The sequence below is a fragment of the Ovis canadensis genome, chromosome 26, assembly GCF_042477335.2.
Source record: "Ovis canadensis isolate MfBH-ARS-UI-01 breed Bighorn chromosome 26, ARS-UI_OviCan_v2, whole genome shotgun sequence".
Taxonomy (NCBI): domain Eukaryota; kingdom Metazoa; phylum Chordata; class Mammalia; order Artiodactyla; family Bovidae; genus Ovis; species Ovis canadensis.
The window spans coordinates 53659005-53682809 of record NC_091270.1 but is presented as its reverse complement, the minus strand read 5'-3'; the positions used below and the strand labels follow the sequence as shown (position 1 = coordinate 53682809).

The following is a 23805-nucleotide window of genomic DNA, read 5'->3' as shown; positions in this document are numbered from 1 at the left end:
GAGACAGAAGACAGTATTTTTCATCTGTCCTTGTTAAGATAAATAACCTGGAATGAGATATAACTGTGTACTTTCTCTAGAAAAAATGCTATGGCCCTGAAAATCATATTTAGAAAACAAGCCCAAGGAATCTGTGTCAAAACTGTACATGTACGTGTGGAAATGACATCAAATGAGAAACATACAGAGGACAGAAGATGAAATGAACAAGGTTTGCGCTCCCACCAGCAGATAGTTTAAAAGGGTGCACTCCCACGGCTGCTGTTCCCAGGTTTTACTTTGATTCAATACGTGAAAAAGATGAAGTCAATTTGGTTCATCCTCTCCTTACCCAGCCCAACCCAGCAAATCTCATGGACAGAGGAGCCCAGCAAGCTACAGTCGATGGGGTCACAAGAGTCAGACACGACTTAGCGACTAAACCACCACCACTTCATCCAAACACACAGTCTGAGCACAACCACAGGACATGATCAAAACAAAACAGACACAGAACAGACGGTGGTTGTCGAGGGGCCCTGTGGGTTGGGGGAGGGATGGAGTGGAAGGCGGGATTAGCAGAGGCAAACTAGCATACAGAGAATGGATAAACAAGGTCCTACTGTATACACAGGGAACTATAATCCATATCCTATGACAAGCCATAATAGAAAGCAGCATTTTTAAAAGAATATATATATATATATATGCATAACTGAATCATTGTGCTATACAGCAATAATTAATACAACTCTGAAAATCAGCTACACTTCAATAAACAAATTAAAATATAAATAAAAGAATAAAGAAATAGATGAGACTAGGCACATTCAGTGTGGTATAGCCGGAGACAAGAATAAAGAAACAGAAAACACAACTTCTAGACCTAGAATTCACACCGGGCCCGGCTGCAGTTCCCACCTCCCCAGGTGATGTCAATCGGCCCATCTGGGGTTTCTGGGTCTGCACCAAAGAGATGGTCTACATGATAAGACTCCTGCCATTTCCTTTCCCCAGAAGTAGTAGTCCTGGCCTGAAATAATCCTTACTTTTGCTAATAACTTCCTTGCCCCACCCTCCTTCTGCCTAGGAAAACCGTGTCATACAACTCCTTGGAGAATTCCTCTACTTGCCGGACAGGAAGCTGCCTGATTCATGAGTAGCTTAGTAAAGTCAACTAGATCTTCAAATTAACTGGCTGAATTTTTGCTCTTTAATAGGCTGATCTGATTAATAACCAATGGTTTTAATTTTCCAGTAACAGCAGACTGTACACTGTGTCCCTTCCCCCCAGAAAGTGACTTTTATTTTCAGTCCATCTTCAAATGTTTCAGGGTCCTCTGGCTATTAAAATATTAATAATATTAAGAAGTAATGATATTTAATGTCAATAAAATTAAAATAACCACTATGAAGTACCTTGTCTAAAAATCACTGAACCTGAATCTAGCCAAGTTTCTAAATCTACCTGCCAGCTTCCAAATAATAATACCAGAGATAGGGACACAAGTTAAATGTCACCATGAGGAAGAAATCAGTCAAAGGGGTGACACTTTCTACAGGACAGATGGACCTACTTCACCATCGAGCAGCGTTAGGAAGGAGGAACAGAAACTGCCCTAAGGGGAACAATTACATTATAGAGAGATTTTTTGTTTGTTTGTTTTGTTTTTATAGCTTTGCATAAGTTTATTAATAAATATACATTTTTGTGAAATTTTCAGGTTTTTTGAGTTGTCAGTTTATTACAATTTCCTATTTCTTTTCCAAAGTAATTCACATTGGTATCTGTTTTTTTTTTAGTTTTTTATTTTTTAAATTTAATATCTTTAATTCTTACATGCGTTCCCAAACATGAACTCCCCTCCCACCTCCCTCCCCATAACATCTCTCTGGGTCATCCCCATGCACCAGCCCCTAGCATGCTGCATCCTGCGTCAGACATAGACTGGCGATTCAATTCTTACATGATAGTATACATGTTAGAATGTCATTCTCCCAAATCATCCCACCCTCTCCCTCTCCGAGTCCATAGAGAGATTTATAAACACAGTCACCAAATGCAAAATATGGGTCTTGTTTATACACAAATTTGAAAAGCAACTGTGAAACGATCCTTTTGAAACAACCAGGGAAATCTGAATGTGGTTAGTGTTACAGAACATTAAGTAAGGAATTAATATTAATTTTGTTGTAAACAATAATGGCATAACAGTTTTGCAGAAAAAAAAAAAAAGCCCTTGTGTGTTAGAGATATAAACAAGAGTTATTTACACATGAAATGGCATTACTAGGATTTGCTTTAGAAATAGCCCCATGGGGCTTCCCTGGTGGCTCAGTGCTAAAGAATTAGCTTGTCAATGCAGGAGACACGAGTTCGATCCCTTGTCTGGGAAGATCCCACATGCCTTGGGGCAACTAGGCCCATGTGCTGCAACTAGGCCCATGTGCTGCAACTATCGAGCCTCTGCTCTAGAGCCTGGGAACCACAACTATTGAGCCACATGCCGCCAACTACTGAGCCCAGGTGCCCTAGGATCCGTGCTCTCAACAAGAAGCCATTGCAAAGAGAAGCTGGAGCTTAATAAAAGTTGGGGAAGGAGAGAAGAAACAAGACTGGCAAAAGGCTGACAGTTGTTGGGCTAGGTGACAGATTCGTGAAAGTTCACTCTATTCTACTTGTGTGTACATTGAGAGATTTCTCCAAAGAAGAGGGTTTAAGACACAGAACTCATCCATCTCGCATTTGATCCTAAGATACTCCTGCCTCCCTGCAAAGCAGGCCAACCCGGTGGTTAAAGGCGGGCGGGCAGAAGCAGAAGGGGAGGTCAGCTCCCCACGCCCTCCGTTCCCTGCGTCCGCTCCTCCTGCCAGAGAGCAGAGAGGTTGTCCTGAGCTCTTCCCCTCGTGGTCAGTTGTCTTCTGGGTCGACGTCCGACTCTCCCACGACAGCAGGACGGAGGAGGACGCCCGAGCCGCACCGGCGGGGTCTCCGCCCTGAGCAGCTGCTCAGAATCTCACCAGCCTCCTGCGGGGAGAACTGGCCGAGCCCCCAGGGCACAGCGTCTCGCTGCTCTACGCTGATGAGACAAAGCCTTCTCCCTCCGCCCAATGCAGCCCAAGCTAGTCTTCCCTCTGTGGGGCCAGGACACCAGCCTGCTCATGGCAGGAGTCTGCATGAATGTTTCTCAGGGACCCTGACCTCGGGGAGGCTGTCCATGGCCTCTGCAAGGGACCCCCCCACACCCTCCAGCACATGCTCGGTCTGCGCTGCGCCAGCCTGGGGCAGGCAGCAGACACACCAGCAGAGTGCAGGTGGCCCTCCCTTCTTGTGGATGCCAGCAATGCGATGAGCAGCCCCCTTGTCCCTCCTCCACCTCAGCTCAGAAGCAGGGGGCCTTCCCGACGCCCAGCCTCTCCGCTCTCCTTTGGGAAGGACAGAGAAGAAGCAACTTGGATTCTCCACGGTTGTACCCTGAAGCCCCGCTTCTTATCTGCCAGTGGTAGACGTCTGACAAAGGAGTGTCCCTTCCTGCACCTGGAAATCAGCTGGGGCTGTACTGGGCCTTGGAGAACCTAGAACCTAACCTGTTCTCTACAGGCGACTAGCTCTTCTGTTGGGGTGGTGGACGGGGTGGCACAGAAGATCTCAGCCGGCAGCCCCCACCTCCCTGCCGCACCCTTGGGTGTCAGGCATCCAGGTCGGGCAAGGGCGATCTGAAGGCAAGTGAGACCCGCCCCCACTGGCTCGGTCATCACGGGGAGTGAAGGTGGGCACCGGACTCGCCAGCTCCTGGGGCTCTGCTTTGAGCAAAACCCTGGAGCCAACACCGTGAAGGCTTTGCATCCGTCACTGGGAAAGGAGAGGTGGTCGAGGTGACTCCGAACCCGGGGCCCTGCAGGAGAACAAGCAAAGCCGCCACATCGAGCGATGCCAGTCCCCAGTTAATCCAAACGTAGAGAGCTGGCTGGCGGACGACACACACGGGCCTCATCAGGGTGGCTCCCTGAATGGAGTGATGGCAGTCACTGCCACAGACCCAGTGGGCATGCAGTCAGCCAACGGACCAGCGCAGGGTCCTCAGCAGACGTGCCCCTGGTCCAGGCGCAGGCGGTGTGCACGGTCCACACCAAAGACACAGGGCAGCAGGCTGCAGACGCCGTCCAGAGCGTCTACTCCCCTAGCTGTTCACTCTGCCACTGGCGCTTAGGATAACAGCTCATCATGATTTCTAAAATTCTCTCTCCCCAAAGCCCTGCCCAAGCAATCGAGCTAAGCCAGCACCCAGCCACTGAGAGCACTTGGGTTAAGCCAAAGGAGGGGACACCTGTCACACCCCTGGCCCTGTGCACACCCCTCCCACACTTCAGAATCAACCCTATAATCCTACAGACTCACAGTTATTTTCCCAGACTCTCTTGCATTTAGGGTGAATCATCACCTCTGGATTTTACGTGAAAAAAAAAACTATTAATAAGTCACTGCTTAGGGGGGTTGCTTATCTCAGATCCTAATACACACACAAAATGAAGACTCTGGGCTACAGGACTGCAGACCCTACCACCCCTGTACTGTAGATGAACTTACGTTCAAGGGTGTGTGTGAATACCGATGCAAAGCCAAGTTTCTCAGAACAGTGTTAACACTGGGGTCCCACCCTCGGTCCCTTGCTCTGGCTCCCATATCCAGACCTCTTGGAATCAGGGCGACGCTCTTGAGGTCACCTTGAGCTCCCTTCCAAAGCCCTGACTGAGCAACGCCTTAGGAGTCAGGTCAAGAGAAACACACCTGCCTGAACTCGTCAATCACAGTGACTGCTGACTACTATCTAGATGAACAGATTTATTCTACTGCCCACCAGAAAATTAAGTATTCTCTGGCAGGAGATAACAGCATCCAGAGACCTTGCAGTTTTCAAATACAATGTCAGGTCCTTTATAAATCACTAAGCACAGCAAGAGATAAGAACAAATGACAAAAACTAGAGAGAAAGGATGGATAATACATACATTCCAAGTGTACCATCTAGGTGATATACTACAATTATCAAAAAGGAATTTTAATACAATTATAATTGCTGTGTGTAAGAAAACAGATTAAAGGTGACTGATGTTATCAAATACCTGGAATCTACACAAAAGAACTGAATAGAAGTATAATTATTGAATTAAAAATGCAACAGATAGGTTTAACAGTAAATTCAGTTCAGTTCAGTTCAGTCGCTCAGTCGTGTCTGACTCTTTGCGAGCCCATGAACTGCAGCACGCCAGGCCTCCCTGTCCATCACCAGCTCCAGGAGTTCACTCATACTCACATCCATCGAGTCCATGATGCCATCCAGCCATCTCATCCTCTGTCGTCCCCTTCTCCTCCTGCCCCCAATCCCTCCCAGCATCACAGTCTTTTCCAAGGAGTCAACTCTTCACATGAGGTGGCCAAAGTACTGGAGTTTCAGCTTTAGCATCAGTCCTTCCAAAGAAATCCCAGGACTGATCTCCTTTAGAATGGACTGACTGGATCTCCTTGCAGTCCAAGGGACTCTCAAGAGTCTTCTCCAACACCACAGTTCAAAAGCATCAATTTTTTGGCACTCAGCTCTCCTCACAGTCCAACTCTCACATCCACACATGACCACTGGAAAAACCATAGCCTTGAAGAGACGGACCTCAGTCGGCAAAGTAATGTCTCTGCTTTTGAATATGCTATCTAGGTTGTTCATAACTTTCCTTCCAAGGAGTAAGCATCTTTTAATTTCATGGCTGCAATCACCATCTGCAGTGATTTTGGAGCCCCCCCCCCAAAAAAAAGTCTGACACTATTTCCACTGTTTCCTCATCTATTTCCCATGAAGTGATGGGACCAGATGCCATGATCTTTGTTTTCTGAATGTTGAGCATTAAGCCAACTTTTTCACTCTCCACTTTCAATTTCATCAAGAGGCTTTTTAGTTCCTCTTCACTTTCTGCCATAAGGGTGGTGTCATCTGCATATCTGAGGTTATTGATATTGCTCCCAGCAATCTTGATTCCAGTAAATTAGACACAGCAAAAGGAGGATTTTCTAAAGTAAAAGCGGTATAAGGGGAAAATATCTTTATAAAAAGCACAGTGAGAACAGAAGAATAAAAGTACAGAAAAGAGTTGAAGTGGCACCTGAGACACGGATAAAAGCGCCAACACATCTGTGCCTGGAATCCCCAGGAGAAAAGAGGAGAAAGAAGCAATAGCTGCAGAAATAATCACTGGCAGGTTCCCCAGACAAATTAAAGATACGGAGCCACAAATCCAATAAGCTCCCAGAGCCACAATGAGGGGAGATATACTGGGTGGGGGGGTGAGGGGTTGGGGGAGGGTAATAACACAGATATAAAGCACATATTTAAGCTGGACTCATAATTTCAGCTCAATTATGGAATTTTCATAGCTTCTCTCACCTACTCCGCTATTAAGGGTGAAAGTCTGAAGGTTAAAATCTTTTCATTTGGAGCAGAATTCTGTAAGATATCAATTATGACATACACATTTTTTTTTCTGTTTCTTTTTTAGTTTTAAAATCTGTCACTTACTCTATTAAGATTTTTCATTGAAGTCTGAGATGTCTTTAACTCCCAAAATGAATATAAAATCACATCAGCTACTGGGTATCAACAATAGTCATAATTTCACCTTCTGGAAACCCAAGGCCCATAATGTAGAGAATAAAATTGAGTTATTACTCTTTTGTGGTGAGACTGATTTCTTAACATGAAGACAGGAAGCTGCTATTGCACATAAATTGGAGTGGTTGAGTATACCTGTAACTTACATAATATTGTACATCAACTGTACTTCAATAAATTTTTTCAGAAATAAAGAGTTCAAAAGGGATTTACACTTTAAAAAAATAAGAGCGCTGAGCTCATCATAATTTCAAAGGCTTCAGAAATTTAGTCTGACTTTTCTAACAACCTAGAAGTTACTCATCTTAATTCACAGGAAAAGAAAGCAAACGCAAAAGCTGAAACATAATTGTGTGTGGGAAGGGATTTGGGAGGCAGGAGAAACAGGCAAAGGGGGTCGCCTGTATGGTGATGGACGGTAACCAGACTTGTGATGGGGATCACCCACATGGTTCACAGATATCAAATATTTATGCTGTACACTTGAAATTTACACAAAGAGAAAAAAAACTTTTAAAGATAATTTTGCAATAACAGTTTACCCACCCAAGCTGTCTGAGTATCTGTCCTACCCAAATGAGTCCTGGAAAAGCTGAGACAGAAAAATGAGGCTTGAAAGGACAAGACTCCTGTCCCTCAGCCCTCTATCCAGAAGGCCATGGTGCTAAATGGGCAATACTGCTGACTCTAAGTCCCCCTCCACTGGGATTTCAGATACTGTTCTGGCGAATGGTACCATGATAGAAGAATGTGATTCAAGCTTTCACAGATGACCCAAGACAAGAACCTTACTCGGGAAAGAAGGAACACTCACCCCTGAGACCACCACAAATGACACTGTAGCTTCCAGATCGAGGAGAAAGATCCTGATGCTCATGTGCCCTCAACATCCCAGCGTCTGAACTGGAAGAACCTGAGGGCATCCACTAAGCCATCATCTCCTCCAGCCTGTGTGTGAAGGAAATCACCAGGTGTCAGGAGTTGATGCCCACGGCCAAGACCCAGTCAATGAATAACTCAGCCCCTTGACACGAGCACTGGTTCAGAGACAGACACGTGCCCCGTCAAGGTCAGCGAGTATGCCCTGGGGTGTGCTGGGATGACCAAGAGACAAGCACCCTCTTCAGCTGGAGCTGAATCTACAGATGGCTCACCTTTCCCATGATCTGAACGAAGCCGACAAGAGAGGAGACCCGAGAGAGTCAAGTCCCTGGACCAAGGGATCCCAGAAGTCAGCTGCCTGTGTATTTATAGAAGCCAATATGTTTTCTTTTTTGCTTGAGCCAGTATGAGCTGGGATTTCTATCTCTTGATGTAGAATGAGGCTCCATATGCTCGCTCTGCAGAAAGGCAGCCATTCCAACACGTACCGCCGTGCGATGCCTCAAAGGACTACTCAGCAGGAAGCTCTGGGGGACTGGATTAGACCAGAGAGGGCAGACACTGACATAGACACAGTCAGTTCAGTCGTTCAGTTGTGTCCGACTCCTTGCGACCCCATGAACTGAAGCACACCAGGCCTCCCTATCCATCACCAACTTCCAGAGCTTGCTCAGACTTGTGTCCATCGAGTTGGTGATGCCATCCAACCATCTCATCCTCTGCCATCCCCTTCTCCTCCTGCCTTCAATCTTTCCCAGCATTATGGTCTTTTCCAACAAGTCAATTCTTCGCATCAGGTGGCAAAAGTGTTGGGAGTTTCAGCTTCAGCATCAGTCCTTCCAATGAATACTCAGGACTGGAAAAAAAATTCTAAGCTGCACTGAACCCAGTGTGAAGCCCTGGAATTTATATGTTATCTGACCAGCCTCTAAAGTAAAAGTAAGGTCATTTGATTGTATGCTAAGTGAAATTTTCCCAGAACAGATCAGGCTACTAAATGCCTCAGTCCTTTCTGATGATGATAAGCAAGTATAATTCAGCACGACAGAACAGAAAGACCTACGTCTTAATTTTCACTAAAATTACCAACCACTATAAATCCAATTTCTTTGACCACAGGCCTTGTTTGGAAGGATGTTCACTTGCAAGCATCATTTCAGCTTCTTTTTTTTTTTAATTTTAATATCTTTAATTCTTACATGCGTTCCCAAACATGAACCCCCCTCCCACCTCCCTCCCCATAACATCTCTCTGGGTCATCCCCATGCACCAGCCCCAAGCATGCTGCGTCCTGCGTCAGACATAGACTGGCGATTCAATTCTTACATGATAGTATACATGTTAGAATGTCATTCTCCCAAATCATCCCACCCTTTCCCTCTCCCTCTGAGTCCAAAAGTCCGTTATACACATCTGTGTCTCTTTCCCTGTCTTGCATACAGGGTCGTCATTGCCATCTTCCTAAATTCCATATATATGTGTTAGTATACTGTATTGGTGTTTTTCTTTCTGGCTTACTTCACTCTGTATAATCGGCTCCAGTTTCATCCATCTCATCAGAACTGATTCAAATGAATTCTTTTTTACGGCTGAGTAATACTCCATTGTGTATATGTACCACAGCTTTCTTATCCATTCATCTGCTGATGGACATCTAGGTTGTTTCCATGTCCTGGCTATTATAAACAGTGCTGCGATGAACATTGGGGTACATGTGTTTCTTTCAATTCTGGTTTCCTCAGTGTGTATGCCCAGCAGTGGGACTGCTGGGTCATAAGGTAGTTCTATTTGCAATTTTTTAAGGAATCTCCACACTGTTCTCCATAGTGGCTGTACTAGTTTGCATTCCCACCAACCGCTACTATTCAACATAGTTTTGGAAGTTTTGGCCACAGCAATCAGAGCAGAAAAAGAAATAAAAGGAATCCAAATTGGAAAAGAAGAAGTAAAACTCTCACTGTTTGCAGATGACATGATCCTCTACATGGAAAACCCTAAAGACTCCACCAGAAAATTACTAGAGCTAATCAATGAATATAGTAAAGTTGTAGGATATAAAATCAACACATAGAAATCCCTTGCATTCCTATACACGAATAATGAGAAAGTAGAAAAAGAAATTAAGGAAACAATTCCATTCACCATTGCAACGAAAAGAATAAAATACTTAGGAATATATCTACCTAAAGAAACTAAAGACCTATATATAGAAAACTATAAAACACTGATGAAAGAAATCAAAGAGGACACTAATAGATGGAGAAATATACCATGTTCATGGATCAGAAGAATCAATATAGTGAAAATGAGTATACTACCCAAAGCAATTTACAAATTCAATGCAATCCCTATCAAGCTACCAGCCACATTTTTCACAGAACTAGAACAAATAATTTCAAGATTTGTATGGAAATACAAAAAACCTCGAATAGCCAAAGCAATCTTGAGAAAGAAGAATGGAACTGGAGGAATCAACTTGCCTGACTTCAGGCTCTACTACAAAGCCACAGTCATCAAGACAGTATGGTACTGGCACAAAGACAGACATATAGATCAATGGAACAAAATAGAAAGCCCAGAGATAAATCCACACACATATGGACACCTTATCTTTGACAAAGGAGGCAAGAATATACAATGGAGTAAAGACAATCTCTTTAACAAGTGGTGCTGGGAAAACTGGTCAACCACTTGTAAAAGAATGAAACTAGATCACTTTCTAACACCGCACACAAAAATAAACTCAAAATGGATTAAAGATCTAAATGTAAGATCAGAAACTATGAAACTCCTAGAGGAGAACATAGGCAAAACACTCTCAGACATAAATCACAGCAGGATCCTCTATGATCCACCTCCCAGAATTCTGGAAATAAAAGCAAAAATAAACAAATGGGATCTAATTAAAATTAAAAGCTTCTGCACAACAAAGGAAACTATAAGCAAGGTGAAAAGACAGCCTTCTGAATGGGAGAAAATAATAGCAAATGAAGCAACTGACAAACAACTAATCTCAAAAATATACAAGCAACTTATGCAGCTCAATGCCAGAAAAATAAACGACCCAATCAAAAAATGGGCCAAAGAACTAAATAGACATTTCTCCAAAGAAGACATACGGATGGCTAACAAACACATGAAAAGATGCTCAACATCACTCATTATTAGAGAAATGCAAATCAAAACCACAATGAGGTACCACTTCACACCAGTCAGAATGGCTACGATCCAAAAATCTGCAAGCAATAAATGCTGGAGAGGGTGTGGAGAAAAGGGAACCATTTCAGCTTCTTTAAACTCAGCTGTCACCTGCCTGCTGCCCTAAACCAGGCTTCCAGAGTCTGTGAGCCATCTGTTCCTCCTCTGGGCCTGGGAGGCCTGACAGACACGGACAAACATCACTCCACGCTGCTGGCAGTGCTGGGCAACGTCTGCACTACTGGGTTACCATTAAATATCACAGAGGAAGCACCCCCTGAGACTTCCCCGCTGATACAGTGGATAAGAACCCCCCTGCCAATGCAGGGGACACAGGTTCGATCCCTGGTCCGGGATGATCGATCTCACACACCGAGGAGCAACTGAAGCCCATGAGTCACAACTACAGAGCCCTCAGGCTGCAACTACTGAAGCCCGTGTGCCTGGATCCTGTGCTCACCAACAAGGGAAGCCACTGCAGTGAGAACAAGGAGTTGCCCCCCCCACTCACCCCAACTACAGAAATCCTAGAGGCAGCAAATGAAGACCCAGTGGAAACCTCCCCCATGCCCCGCAAAACACACACACACACACACACACACACACACACACACACACCGGGCCAAGCCGAACAGCTGGCTCCTGTAATAGCTGGCCAACTTTATTTTTCTTAAAAATACGGCAACTAAAGACAACATTATCTATGATGACAAAATCAGAAGCGGTGTCTGCCGGCCCCCAGCTGTGAGGCTTTCGGAAGATCATTCGCCTCTGTAGCTTTTCCATCCACTTAGGTCCTTATGACTTATGTTTAGTCAATCTAACCGATCACCCTCTGGAGCTGACATCTGAGAAACCTGTGTTCAGGGAACTTGGAAGCGCACAGCCACTTGCCTCCTGGGCAGTGGTACCAGCTTTTGGAATGAAGTTACGGACACAGTATTAATCACACTGAGCTTTTGCAAGGCCATGGTGATCTTCACATCAGAATTTCAAACTGAGCTGAAATAAGAGTTTCCCCCCCCCCCTTTTTTTTTTAAAAACAAACAAACAAACAAACAAACACAGAAAGGCTCAGTCTGGATACTGAATTAAGAGAAATCTTAGGCTATAAACAGTTAACCTCGGATTAATATTTATTTTACTAATGGTAGCTTTATACCACATGGTGATACTCTTAATTCCTCCATGAAATTTTTTTACGCCATTATAAAATTCTAGCTAATGCCACAAATCCTAGATGGAAGGCACACTGCCAGTGAGTACTACTAACGGCTTATCCAACAACCAATCACCTGTTGATAAAATCAAAAGAAGCATAATCTAAACACACTCAGTGGAGAAAACGGCTGAATGCTTCGTCACCGTTTTCTTTTCCTTCAGAATCTGTCCCAGAACAAGGGGTGACAGAAAGCAGCTGATAGGTAATAAAGCGCCACACGGCATCTTGTTATGTCCTTAAGAGCCTGTTACCCAGCCCAATTGCAAAGAAGACATTCAGAAGCAAGAGCGATGGCAACCTTGACAGTGGGGACCAGCCGCAGTCCGCAGGACGGGGCCGGGGACGCCCAACCACACCTTGGCATGGAACAGATTTAAGTTCGCACTCCGGCCCCACACTCTCAAGCCACCCTTGGACAAGACAGTTTTCTCTCTGAGCTTCCGCGTCGCTCATCTCTGCTTGGAGAGTCATCAAGAAGCACACTTCCCAGGATGCGGCAGGGAAGACATGGGGCATTCCAGGTGTGGAGCGGAGGACAGCGCGTGAACACCATGCAGAAAGCGGTCCCCTTCCTTCTAGCGGGTCACTGCCCAGCACCACAGAGAGGCCAGTGAGGGCTCCTCCCTCCACCCCTACATTCACAGGACGGGTCACTTTCCGCCGGAGTTTATGCTCTCTGGTGAGCCCGGTGTCATCTCTGTGGTCGGGCCATGACCACACTTCAAAGGAGTAAAGACAAGCTTGATGCGCCTGCCTCGGATCAAAGACTGAGTCTCTGGGGCCTGTCTCACACGCCCTGAAGTGGCAAGCGAGGCAGCCTGGTGGTCCTTCTCATCTAGGCCCTTCCCTGGAAAAGCCCCTCGGGGGCACCTCACTATCCTGTTGTGGATTCCCCAGTAGCTACGGTAAAAGCCTGCCCACCTCACTGGGCTGCTTCCTGCCCGGCTTCTCGGGGTAAATGGGGAGGAACAGAGAGTGGACAGGAAGGCAGGGAGGCCCCCGAGATGAAAGGAGGCGACCCCAACAGAACACTTCTCCGAGAGAACCCGAGACCCTCCTCCGTGCCTCCAGGTCACCAGCTGACTGATGGGCAGAGTTCCAGGTCTGCGCAGCGCCTGGGGGGTCAGGAGCATGACCCTCAACGGCCCCCTCCTCACCACTTCCTCCCACCCCCCTGATCCGGCAGCCTCAGGACCGTGCCTGCAAAGGACCTGGCCACCCCTGACCCCAAACGCACCAGCGGAGGCCCAGCAGCTGAGGACTTCCGAGCACATCAGATCTATTTCAACCCAAAACCAATTCCCTTGAGGAAACACATCAAACATCCAGAAGGGTCTGAAGTGGAGGCAACTACTGCAGCCTGAGAGAAATAGAAACCTCTTCCAAGAAGAGTAACTCAGCCTCTGGGACACTGGAGACCCCCTGCAGAGCATCTTACAAAGGCAGGCAATGCGCACCAGCCCAGACACTCAGGATCAGAGGCTCTGGGATGAGCTGGGGCATCTGTATTTTTTCAAAGCTCCAAGATGAAGGCTGAGAAACACTGCCTGAGTCTATGGCTGCTAGCAAGGGCCAAATCAAACTCAAAATCAGATGTGGCCATCACAGCAACACTTCTTTCTTAAAGGCTGGTGGGTGGAACACTGTTCTTACAAAGGTTAAGAGCTGTCATGCTGAGAAAGGGTTCTGTGGAAAAGAAGGCTGGGACCCACGAAGTTAATCCAAACTTAAGTCCTCCTTTTAAAGCTCCAAAAACTGTAACAGGCCCAGGTGCATCGTACTAGCAAGAGAGGAAAGCAGTATCCAGTATTTTCCCAACTTATCTGACCAGCAAACTGTCCCTCTGAAAAGCATCTGATAACACCAGTGATCTCCAGGCAACACTTTGGGAAGCGACAGTCTGGCATACTATCCTCTGTTAACTGTCCGACTCTTTGCGGCCCCATGGACTGCAGCACGCCAGGCCTCCCTGTCCATCGCCAACTCCCGGAGGTTACCCAAACTCACATCCATTGAGTCGGTGATGCCATCCAACCATGTCATCCCATGTTGTCCCCTTCTCTAGACGTTTCCAAAAGGACAATGTGGTGGAAAGGCCGGAACACACAGAGGGGCAATGAGGACTCCAGGTGGAGATAAGTCAGAAATCGGGTGACAAGGACCCCGGTCCCCACCCCTCCCCACCTGCAATGCTGCTCTACACAGCTCCACACCCTCCTAATTTGGTCCCAAAATAAACACACATAAGTAATAAATAACAACTCCTACATCGTGAATGAAAATGAGCCTGTGCACACAGTCCTGAATTTCTTGGAATAAAGGGGCCACGTGTATCCACATTCTCAGTGATACAACAAAACTATACGGATCTCCTTCTGAAAAGATGATGCTACAGAAGTGTTACAAGCTGTTGTTCTAACAGCTAGTGCCATGGGCATAAACACCCTGTGTCACACGAGGGATCCTTAAAAGGCAGGTACGTTTCCAGTGCTGGGCTAGATACAGGCCTGGCTTTCTTCTGAGCCCCTTCCTGGGGATCAGAATCCTAAACTCAACAGAAGCAAGAGATGCCAGCTATGATCAGATCACACCTCTGCCCACCGTGTGGCCAGCACTGCAAATACGCAGTCGCAGGCAGGATATTCATTTGGTGATGACAAAAAAAAATACTAACGTCATCATAGTACCCTCAACATCACACTCCAGCCAGTGAGAACTCAGCACAGACATTATCATTTCTGCAGATTATTTGACTGTAACATGAAATAAAGTTTATCTAAGCAAACTTCAAAGAATCCAGTAACTCATATCCTACCGGAATACTTTAGGTACAACATTACCCACAAACATTACCCATAAGTTAGAGCATGCCCCTGCACCCAACCCACAACATTTCCAGAGTTTCTCCTACTCGCCAGGCAACATTCCAGGAGGTGGAAATGCAGCAGCGAATAAGAGATGGAAATCCCTGCCCTCCTGTAGTTTTTATTCTAGGTCTAGGAGTCCAAATATTTAGCAAGTAAACTGGATTTCTGTCATTTCCATTTTCTTCTAAGGTTTATTCACAGTTAAACGCCTATCTCACACGCACCCGAGTGTTCATGTGTTTGCTCAGGCTCGTCTGACTCTTTGTGACCCCATGGACAGTAATTCTCCAGGCGCCTCCAGCCATGGGATTTTCCAGGCAAGAATACTGGAGCAGGTTGCCATTTCCTCCTTCAGGGGACCTTTTCTCCCCAGGGATCGAACTCGCATCTCCTGCGTCTCTTATTTTGGCAGGTGGATTCTTTACCACTGAGCCACCTAGGAAACCCAAAACCTTCTTAGAGTGCTCCGATTTCCCTTTTATGTTACGTCTCTAATTCCAGTTAGCTATGGCTCATGGATAAAGACTTTCCTTCATGTTCACATCTTTGCAGTTCTGTTGTGATTTTGCTGATGTTCAATGAGTGTGACCTGAGTGAATGACTTCTGCACATGGAAAGTGTTCATGGGAGTTTTTCTTCTATGTTCATAGCAGCACTAAGACCTGGACGTAAATTAAATGTCCATGGGCAGATTAATGGAATATTAATCAGCCACAAAAATTACAAAATAATGCCATTTGCGCCAACACAGATGGACCTAGAGATTGTGATACTGAGTGAAGTTAAGAGAAGAGTATCATATGATACTACTTGCTTGTGGGATCTAGAGAAGAAAATGGTACAAATGAACTTATTGCAGAAACAGACTCACAGACCTGGAAAGGGAGGGGGATAAATTAGGAGCAGGGGATTCACAGACACACACTAGTGTATGTAAGGTAGGCAAGCAACAAGGACCTACTGGATGGCACAGGGAACCACACTCAATGCCTTGTAATAGCCTATAATGAAATCTAATCTGCAAAAAAAAAAAAAGTCACTTTGCTGTATGCTTGAAAGTAACACTCATTGCAAACTAACCATACTTGAATAAAAAGAAAAAAAAACAAAACCTCCCATCTCCCTTTGATCATAAGAATCTTGGATGATCAGAGCTGGAGGAAATGACCTGGGTAGCTCTGTGCCTAGACGCCAGGCAGGCGGGCAGGGGACTGAGATCCTGGCTATACTCGTATCTGTGACCTCGGGTGACCCCTTCCCTGCCCTGAGCCTCAGCTTCCTCATTTGTTAAACGAGGGCTAGGTTCACGTTTGACCAAAGCACGGTAGTCAAGGGTGTCTAGAAATTGGGGGAGGGTGATATCTGGCTGAGACACTATTGAGTGGGCCCAGGAATGCTGAACACCCTGCAGGTCCCAGGACGAGCCCCACCCGGGCCACGGAGTTTGTGTAGCAAGATCCGATACACGCAGCTTGGGGCCCGTCTTGGACACCAAGCCGTTCCACTCTTACAAGGATCGTCTATGGTGATATGCTCCCAAGTTCCCATTCCTTTGAGACAGCCCCTTAGATGGGGAAGCCATCTGCCATGATCTTCCAAAGCCTCACACCAGGTACAGCGGGTATCCCTCGTTACCCTGATGTTCAAAACATCCCCCTTCCTAACAGGAAAATCTCTTCACAGCTGAAGCTCAGATACATACAACTGAAATTATTATGTCAACCAGATCTAATTTCTATCAGGATCTAGTTAATCCACACAGCTGTTATACCTTCTTATGAAAGATATAAACCTTAGTGACAAGCCTGGGTTTGAGATTTACAGCATTCTTCCAAAGCCTGAAGGGGACAGTGCTAAAATATTTGTCAAGGAAGTCATTAATCCATAGAAAATAATCAGCTTGTGGGAAGAATAATATGTGCACCAAACCAAAAAGGTTAAGTAAGAAAATCTTATCTAATTGTTTTTATTCATTAGTAAGCAGGGTATTATGTAATACTATCTAAGGAGCAGGGAGCAGACCTCTGACTGGAGCCATATTGTAAAATTTTCAGCTTTTGCTAATTAAGTTGACATGACATCTCTGCCCTCCTGTCAGTGTGCTGAGAAATTACAACCTTGCTCCTTCCAGTTACTTAACCCCTAACTTACCTTGGAGGCACATATCTGGATGTCTAAAGGCTACCAAAGGATTACAAAACACCCCCAGGAAACTTTTTAATACCTAACTCAATGATTCCCAAACTGTGTGCCAAGGCACCACGCTAGGGTACCAAAGGGAGTGCATAATTGTGCTTCAGAATATTTTAAATTTTCAAGCGAAGCACTAGATACCAGACTGTGCTGGGCACTGTGCAAACTACGAGCTCCAGATAACCCACATTTTCAACATCATTCTGAGCTACATTCCTTTTGAAGATCACATCCTTGTGAAACTACATTTTGAGCAGTTACTGTGATAAAAAGCAACAGCTACACAAGATGAAACGGCCCATCTGACTCCAAGATCTGCAGTGCTGTGCAGCTCCCAAGGGAGGCACACAACCCATTATCAGGGAACTGTGGTTAAGAAGGAGATAAAACTTATTATTCTTTCAATCTATTGTCTTATTTTTTCAAACAGCTACTAGCTTGTTAGGACATAAATATAAGCTAATGGCTATAACTACTTAGTGGGGGGAAAAAAGAAAACCTCTGAGTCATTTTCTTAGTCAAGGGGTGTTGAGAAAATGAATAGGACACTGATAACACTGTGAACCTCCGACCGAAACCTCTTGGTCAACCTCCAGAACAGGGCAGAGAACAGCAAAGCTTCTTTTTCAAAGGGCAGATCTTTGAAAGAAGAGGTCCACTCCGAGGTTGCCTCCTCAAGCATCACAGTGACCATATCGCCTTGGTGGCCCTATGGGAGGGCTGGCAAGACCAGCTCGCCAGCTCCACACACTGTCTGGCCCCTGTCACTTCTGTCTTTGGGCCTCAAACCCTGGCAGTCAGAACGACTCAGCATGCACAGTGAACACAGCCTACAAGCTAAAGACAGATCTCCACACCGCCACCAGACTGAAATTTTTTATCATGAATTGAAGAGTGTGAGCTCTTCAGAATAAATCACCACATGAGCACCTGTAAAAAAAAAAAAAAATCAGTGACAGTTATTTCAGTTCCTTTCCAGGTCTCCAATCCATCCATCTGCTCACCATAAAATTAAGATCGGATGGGAGCCTCCACATAAGCCAAGCCTCTGAACTTGTACAAAGCAAGTTTTAAAATGCTAATTTCATTACAGATGAGAAATGAGTTGATGAATAGGTATCACAACAAAAGGTGATAAAAGTAAGGCATTTCTTAGTAGTTACAAAGAGAAAGATAGTAACCACACAGTGGAGAAATGGACCGTCACCTGGCCAGGGTCACTGAAATCAGCGTCGCCAACAAGGGGGAGGTGGGGAGCCAGTAAGAACACGTCCCTGTGCAGAATCCCAGCTAGGAACGCACAGCCTGAATCCAACCACGAGATCAGTCACCTAACCCCAAATGAACATCCTCTACAAGATAAACAACAGTATTCTTCACAAACATCATTCAAAACAAGAAAAACTATGAGAAGGTTTCAGGGGGCAGGAACAAAGAGATATAATAACTAAATCCAACGCCTGATCATAGTACTACAGCAAAACACCATAAAGGACGTTGTAAGTCAATGTTACAGAGTGTAGACAGTCTGTTATCTAAGAAGATAAATTGAAATAGATGTCAAGCTGACTGACTGATGCCTGCACTATTGTTATATTGGAAAATATGCTTATTCTTAGGAAATACACACCAAACTATTTGAGAGCAAGGGCTATGTATGGGGCTTCCCTGGTGGCCAGGTGGTAAAGAATCCGCCTGCAAGGCGGGAGACCTGGGTTTGACTCCTGGGTTGGGAAGATCGCCTGGAGAAGGAAAAGGCTACCCACTCCAGTATTCTGGCCTGGAGAATTCCATGGACTGGGTAGTCCATGGGGTTGCAAAGAGTCAGACACGACTGAGCAACTTTCACTTCACTTCATTTATAATCTATGAAAGAGTCAAAGTGTTAGTTGCTTAGTCATGTCCGACTCTTTTTGACCCCACGGATTGTAGCCCCCACGGACTGTTCATGGAATTCTATTAGTTCATCAAATGGTTCAGGAAAATACGACGTGTAATAATTTTGTTTACATATACTAGAGAGAGGGAGAGAATGAGCACACAAATGAAAAACAAATGATGCAAAATATTAACAATAGGAGGATCTGGGTAAAGGCTTTGTGTGCTTTTGGTTCCAGTTTGAAACTTTTCTATAAGCTGAAATTATTTTCAAATAAAATATTTCCAACCAGTGAAGTGCTGAACCACGTTTGGCCACAAGAAGACAACTGCGTAAGTAACTACACAGGACACCTGCACCACAGCTGAAAATGTGTGTATCAGAAGGGTGTGCATGGTGAGACGCTCACCACAAATGCAGCGGGAAGTCACCAGCACACGAGCGAGGCTCTGCAGCCATCAGCCCAGTGGAGGCTCCAGAGTAAGTCAGGAACAGCAGAGAGCGAGACGTCAAGCCCGGAGCAGAGATCACGGCTCCTTTGGGGGCCCTGGGAGAGAGGATCACCATGAGAAGGTGAAGTTAACGTCACTCTGAGGCTCCTGAGGCCAGAGCTGAAACAACCAAGCTCCCCAAAGATTCTGATTTCAAGTGAAGCCGGGGGATCTGGCTGGGTCCCCAGCATCCTGGAAGACTCAGTGCAGTGGCTCAGGGACCACACCACGGGCTCCTATAGAACCAGGACTGTCCATCTCCCCGAAACTCCAGTGTCTCACAGTGGAGCACTCCTGGCTAACATGCAAACCAACGTGTGCTTAATTAACTAATTAATTAGCCCATACACAAGCGAATTCTTTCCATTATGGAAGCTGGGAAAGGAAAAGGGAGGAGCAGGGACCACAGGTTTATTTTCTGTTTTGGAAAAATGTAAATGTTTACATCCTGTTAGTTAATACTGGTAATCTCTTGCATCCCTACTATGTGCCAGGTTGTTATTGTTACTCAGCGGCTCAAGTCACGTCTGACTCTTTGCGACCCCATGGGCTGCAGCACACCAGGCTTCCTGTCCTTCTCCATCTCCTGAAGTTTCCCCAAACTCACATCCATTGAGTCGGTGACGCCATCCAGCCATCTCATCCTCTGTCGTCCCCTTCTCCTCCTGCCTTCAATCTTTCCCAGCATCAGGGTCTTTCCCAATGAGTCAGTTCTTTGCATCAGGTGACCAAAGTATTGGAGTTTCAGCTTCAGCACCAGTCCTTCCAATGAACATTCATTGGGTTGATTTCCTTTAGGACTGACTACCTTTAGGATGTGCCAGGTACTTCACAAACATTCATCTCAATCCTCACAACAATTCTAAAAGGTTTGTCTCACTTTCCAGATGAAGGGTAGGGGGGTGCAGAAACCTGTCCATCTCACCGCACTGGTAAGCGATGGAGCTGAGCTTCCAACCCCAATTCCAGGGCCAGTGTGGAGCCCACTGCCTCGCCTCTAGAAACAGGGAGGCACCCGCTCCAACACCAATCAACTGAACAACCAGAAGTGCCAGGGTGAGAGCCTGTGTGCCCTGAGTTAAAGAAGAAGAAGTTGAGGAGAAAGGAGACGCCTACATACACCTTCGGTCTGCTCCTAGCGGGAAGAAATGCTGGCATGCAGCCTGCAAGCTGGCAGACCGGTGGCCACGTACGCGTGTTTCCCAAACCAAAGAAACACAACCGGAAACACGAGATGGGAAGTGCAGGAGGGAGCAGAAAGCAAGCTGTTTCTCTGGTGCCCTTCTGACAAGCTATTTTCTTTCATTCATGTACTTCTTCATCCTCAGCTTCTCCCACAATTTGACTCAGGAGAAAACAAGAGCCCTTCTTAGAGGGGAAGGCATGGACCAGGAGAAGAGGTGGGAAGAAAGATGCTGGTTTGAATCCCTTGACAGCGCGAGTCCGCTGCACCCCGCTCCTCGGCAGGAGAGCAGGCGGGCCTGCTCAAACTCCTGCCAACCATTCATCCTGCAGGGCACCTGCTTAGCGCCAGTCCCTGGGAGTGTGGAGTGGTCCTGGGGGTGCTCAGGATGCTCCAGACACCATGGACCGGGTAACAGGAACAAAAGCCAAGAAAACCAAATGCAGTAACACCACACAGTAGGGGCCATAAAAGGAGAGGGGAGCCCACAGGTCAGCTCAGGGGGAGGCGAGAAGCCTGGAAAGAGAGACCACCAGAGTCAAGTCGTGGAGAACCAGCAGGAACTGGCCCAGCCAAGGAGCCTGGAAGGGTGTTCCAGGGGCAGGACGCAGCAGCAAAGACCCAGCACAGTCACAAAATTAAAATAAAATGTTAATTAATTAAAATTTTTTTAAAAGGAAGAGGATGGGCAGGGTGCAGGCACTTGGCGAAGGACCACGTAAGCCCCTGAGTGATGGTAACAACATCAGGGTATCTTGGGGGGTTCTGGCTGGGGTATGGGGGAGCCCAGGGGAGCATAATGAGTGCAGGGAGCTGGGGACTTCAGACGGCAGAGTGAGCTGGGGAAACAAACGTGAGGTCAACACAAGGTCAGCACCTAGAGCCGAGGAGACTGCGCAGATGACACAGAACGAGAGGGCGGAGAGGATGGGACGCTGGGGAACACGGACCTGTAAGGACTGGGGAGGGGGCCACCCAGGATCAGCCACAGAAAGAGGGAGAAAACCAGAGGAGGTCACCAGACAAGCCAAGGGGAGCGAGAGTTTCTAGAACAGTGGTCAGAGCGTTCTAGAACGCTCTACAATCTGGCTTCCTAAATAAGCACTACAAGGGTTAACATGCCTTATCAAACTACAGTGAGATAAGCAAAAATAACACTGAAACACACAGCAAGAACTTCAGAGGAAGAAAAGTTAGGTGACTGCCTAACACAAAACCACACACGTGCCTACACGCAAGTAGCTAATCCACCCCCAGGGACAGCTCCCATTCCAACGGCAGGACTCAAATGAGGCCAAGGCTACAGGTAACGTTACACTTCACCTTGCTGCAGAAAATCATCAAAAAATGCCAATGGTATATGTCATGTGATGGTACTTAATTTAACTTCAAGTTAATCTATTATTTTCCAGCCATCAATACCTCTGTCCCTTGGTATATACTCCACTGGCTTGGGACAAAGCTGTCACATGTTTTATAAACTTAGAAAACACATTAATGATACCAATAGCCCTGGGTGGAAGTTTTATCAGATATGAGCTGGCGGTAAAGAACCTGCCTGCAGGAGCCACAAGAGACACTGGCTCAATCCCTGGGTCGGGAAGATTCCCTGAAGGAGGGCATGGAAACTTCTTCAGTATTCTTGCCTGGAGACTCCCATGAACAGAGGAGCTTGAAGGGCTACCGTCCATGGGGTTACAAAGAGTCAGACACAACTGAAGCAACTTAGCACACACACACATGACCTTGTGCAAATTCCAACAGATTCCTTTCCTAAGGCAGTCTAGTTCACTTCTGGTTCTTGTAACCACGAATCCTGAATGATATCCAACATTTTAATTTGCCAAGAAATAGAAATTTTAAATATTAACCATCATTATATTCTAAAAGAATAAATATTTTACATTTTAATATATAAGAAAACAGACCAGAAGCTCAAAGTAAACATTATTCCTTTAAAGTGAATATTAGCTCTTTGAAAACATCACTTTATTTTTCTCATTTCTCTGCACGTGACTGACACCTTCACCAGGGACTGGATTCCAATCCAAGAACTGGCACTCGGTAACCGACAGGGTTCAAGTCTAGCATATGTTGGTTTGGCCAGAAAGTTACTTTGGTTTTTAAGTTAAAACAAAACACTCATTTTTCATTTTCACCAAAAACATTATTGAACATGTTTATCATTCTGTTCCACTACACTCTGCCATTTCTCAGGCAACTTCATAATTTCACCTTCCCAAAACTTTTTATCTTTTTAAGCAAAGAACTATTTCAGGTGCCTTTTACAGTCTTCCAGGAAATGGAATTTTTTTTTATTAGGAGAATTTTGCAAAGACCAAAAAAAAAAAAAAAATCCCAAAGCCATCCAAAGGCGCAATGTCTGGTGAATCCAGCAGAGGAATCAGTAACACTTTTTACTTTACAAAGCTGTAACAGTTTTGCCTGGTCATCAAAGAAACATACGGTCTTGTGGTGCTCTGGTAGAGAATTATGCACTTTCTGTTGACCAGTTCCACACAATTTTCATCAAGTGCTGCCTTCAGCTGGTCTAACTGGGAGCACTATCTGTCGAAATTCATCTTTTGGTTTTATAGAACGAGCTCATAATAGAGCCTTTCAGGCCCACCAAATTCACAACGCTGCCTTCTTTGGATGAAGACTAGCCTTTGCTGTGGTTGGTGGCGGTTCACTGCACTCGCCCTATGAACTCTTCTATTCTACATTATTATACAGTTTCCAGTTCTCATCATCCCTCACAGTTTGTTTTCAAAACAGGTAATGTTTTTGTTATGTTTAAGTAGAGACTCTTCTGCAAAAATACGCTCAAGACAGTGTTTCCACTTAACTTATGTGGCGCCCGAACATCAAAGCAGTAAAGATGACCAAGCTGGTGGCCAGCTGGCGCACGTGATGCTCAAGACTGATTACGATATTTGGAGCACGCTGCCTGCCTCCCACACGGCATAAGGTTGACTGTTTTCAATTAATGTCTCGTTTTGGTTGCTATCAACTTCAACTGGTCTACCCGACCGTGGAGCATCATCCAGCAAGAAATCTCCAGCACGAGATTCTGCAAACCACTTCTGACACGTTCCTTCAGTCACAGCACCTTCCTCATACGCTGCATAAATCATTTTTTTGTGTTTCACTTTCGTTTTTGCCTTTCTTGAAACAATAAAGCATAATATGTTGGGTCTTTTCTTCCATCTTCAATACTAAAGCTACAATACTATAGCTACATAACAATTC

The 23805-nt window shown here is 45.6% G+C and overlaps 1 protein-coding gene across 26 annotated transcripts in view; it reads right to left on the bottom strand.

Annotated features, from left to right (window-relative positions):
• Window positions 1–23805, bottom strand: part of CSGALNACT1 (chondroitin sulfate N-acetylgalactosaminyltransferase 1) — a 340608-nt gene that overhangs the window by 145466 nt on the left and 171337 nt on the right. For 2 of the 26 annotated variants that reach the window (XM_069572762.1, XM_069572759.1), the window contains one exon: window positions 19289–19426. The exons of 23 other annotated variants lie outside the window; for them this stretch is intronic. The gene's annotated coding sequence lies outside the window, so the exon portion shown is untranslated. Of the gene's footprint in view, window positions 1–7452; window positions 7587–19288; window positions 19427–23805 lie in introns of all 26 variants that reach the window. One more of the 26 variants, XM_069572760.1, reaches the window with a different exon arrangement.